General features: G+C 41.1%; 1 non-coding gene across 1 annotated transcript; it reads left to right on the forward strand.

The window, feature by feature from the left end:
* Positions 1-2,749: 2,749 nt before the first annotated feature.
* Positions 2,750-2,864, forward strand: LOC136720638 (U5 spliceosomal RNA). Its single transcript, XR_010805589.1, has one exon. It is a non-coding gene; the product is annotated as a U5 spliceosomal RNA (small nuclear RNA).
* The last annotated feature ends 467 nt before the right edge of the window (positions 2,865-3,331 follow it).

A 3,331-nucleotide genomic window follows, 5' to 3' on the forward strand; every position in this document is an offset into this window, starting at 1 on the left:
GCCTCTTGTGAAAAATGGTTGTGAGAACCTGAACCTGAACACAGGGCTGATGGAAATTTAGAAGTACAGTAATCAATCCTTTGTTTTGCTTTTTACACTAAGCCAGGTGAGGAACACTGCAGTTGACATTTTACTGTAGTTTTGTTCGTTTTTGTAGCTAATTATTTTTGCATGGATTCAAAGAAACCTATGGTGTGATTTGATTGTATTGCATCAATACATTTCAGATTTTGTTCAATGATTCCACTGTGTCTGTAGTATTCTCTCTACTAGTCCTTTTACAGTGATGTATTTATGTGTAGTACCATAATGAAACATGTATCACATATTTTGTACTACAATATTTAATGATTGTACGAACAACTACACAGTGAAACTATCGGTATCTTCTGTGTTACTATGTTACTATGGTATTTCATGATAAATGAGTTATTTGAACCAACAAGTCTGCAAGTGCTAGGTTTCTTTAAAGATATGAATGCACAATGCAATGTTTTGAACATTGGACAGCCTGTGTTACAAGTGATGACCGTTTTGAGTTTTGTGTCTAGAGTTTTGAAAAATGACATCAAGGTTCTGAAATTAGTGACAAAGTGATTGTAAAAAACTGTATATTCATCCTATTTAATGTGCTCTTTTAAAATGTACTTTTCTTTTTTATGTTGCCATTTCTGTTCTACCAATGTTTCAGTTGTTAGCCAAAGATTGACAGAGTACATCTCATACACACAGGCCAGACAGCAAAGATTTCTTTTTGAAATTCAATTACAAATGCTGCATGAACTCATCAATACGATTAGAGCTCCTGAAAGCAATATAACTAACTCACTCTACAGCATCTCATTAGCAGTGAAAAGAAACCAAGAAAGTTGGGACAGTCGACTGTTTACCACTATGTAACATCACCTTTTCTTTTAATAACACTTATTAAGCACTTGGGCACTGAAGACACCACTTGGTTAAGTTTAGCAAGCGGGATTTTCCCCCATTCATCCATTATGCATTTCCTCAGCTGCGCAACTGCACAGGGCCTTCGTTGTCTTAATTTGCAGTTCATAGTGCGCCACACATTCTCAATTCGGAGACAGGTCAGGACTGCAGGCAGGCCATGCTAGCACCCGCACTCTCTGCCTATGCAACCATGCGCTTGAAATCTGGGCAGAATGTGGTTTGGCATTATCCTGCTGAAAAATGCAGGTACGTCCCTGGAAAAGACGATGTCTGGATGGCAGCATATGTTGCTCCAAAATGTGTACATCTCTTTCTGCAAAAATGGTGCCCTCACAGATGTGCGAGTTACATGACAGACACTCATACACACTGTCACACCCATACACACACAAACACACACTTTCACAGACAGACACACGCACACACACTCACTTTCACACAGAGACAGACACACAAACACAGAGACAGACACACACACACTCACTTTCACACAGAGACACACAAACACATACACTTTCACACAGACACACACACACATACATACATACATACATACATATATAAGGAAAAGAAACAATACATTTAAAAATCACAAAAAGATGTAAATGTAAATGTAGATGTAAAGATGTTAATGATCTCAAGGTAGCTGGGACCATAGTCACCAAGAAAACAATTGGTAACACACTATGCCGTGAAGGACTGAAATCCTGCAGCGCCCGCAAGGTCCCCCTGCTCAAGAAAGCACATGTACAGGCCCGTCTGAAGTTTGCCAATGAACATCTGAATGATTCAGAGGAGAACTGGGTGAAAGTGGTCTCAGATGAGACCAAAATCAAGCTCTTTGCCATAAACTCAACTCGCCGTGTTTGGAGGAGGAGAATTGACCCCAAGAACACCATTCCCACCATCAAACATGGAGGTGGAAACATTATGCTTTGGGGCTGTTTTTCTGCTAAGGGGACAGGACAACTGCACCGCATCAAAGGGACAATGGACGGGGCCATGTACCGTCAAATCATGGGTGAGAACCTCCTTCCCTAAGCCAGGGCATTGAAAATGGGTCAAATACTTATTTCCCTCATTAACATGCAAATCAATTTATAACTTTTTTGAAATGCATTTTTCTGGATTTTCTTGTTGTTATTCTGTCTCTCACTGCTAAAATACACCTACCATTAAAATTATAGACTGATCATTTCTTTGTCAGTGGGCAAACGTACAAAATCAGCAGGGGATCAATTACTTTTTTCCCCCACTGTACATACATATATATGGAAAAGAAACATTACAAGTATAAATCACAATAAGATGTAATAAGGTACAGATAAACAAAGTGTAATAAAATGTGATCTGTTTGAAAATGCAGGGACGTCACTGGAAAAGATGATGTCTGGATGGCAGCATATGTTGCTCCAAAATGTGTACATCTCTTCTGCAAAAATGGTGCCCTCACAGATGTGCGAGTTACATGACAGACAGACAGACAGACACTCACACACACTGTCACACCCACACACACACTTTCACAGAGAGACATATACACACACACACACACACACACACACACACACACTTTCACACAGAGACAGGCACACACACGTACAGACACACACACTAACTTTCACACAGAGACAGACACACACACACACACACACACACACACATACATACATACATATGGAAAAGAAACAATACTTTTATAAATCACAATAAGATGTAATAAAGTACAGAAAAACTAAATGTAAGAAAATGTGATCTTTAATACACACAAATATGTATGGCTGGTCGGATGCGTCTTGGACTCGGGTTCCTCTTCATTACGTATAACGCTTTTGCCTTTTGCTAAAGCTTTCCGTGGAGGGGATCGTGGGTGAGTTTGTACCATTCTTGGGGGGCTCTGCCTTGTTGGGGCGGAGCTGTGATCCAGGTGAACAGCAGATCGGGCATAGGTGGGCATGTGGGCAGAGGAGTAGGAAGGCCGGTCAAGCAAATAAGCTTGCTAAGGTACGCAGCAGCAGCAAGCAGCCCCCCCATCCAGCCAGCCAGCCAGTCTGGCTGGCAGTGACTGAGTGGTTGACAGACGGCAAGCAACGGAATGTACGTGCTCTGTGATGTCATAGCAGTCAGCTGAGAGAGGCTCGTGATGTCATCGCTGAGCTGGCTGGCTGGCTGGCTCTGTGTGTGTGTGTGTCTGTGTCTGTCTGTTTTTCTGTTTGTCAGTCTGTCTGTCTGTCTGTCTCTCTCTCTCTCTCCCTCTCAATTCAATTCATTTGTATTGTCAAAGCAATTGGACATACATACATACATACATACATATATGTAGCGTAAGGTACACTTATACATTTCAATTAAAGAAGTGAATTCATAGTATCACCTTATC

Source organism: Amia ocellicauda, unplaced genomic scaffold (genome assembly GCF_036373705.1).
Source record: "Amia ocellicauda isolate fAmiCal2 unplaced genomic scaffold, fAmiCal2.hap1 HAP1_SCAFFOLD_107, whole genome shotgun sequence".
NCBI classification, from domain to species: domain Eukaryota; kingdom Metazoa; phylum Chordata; class Actinopteri; order Amiiformes; family Amiidae; genus Amia; species Amia ocellicauda.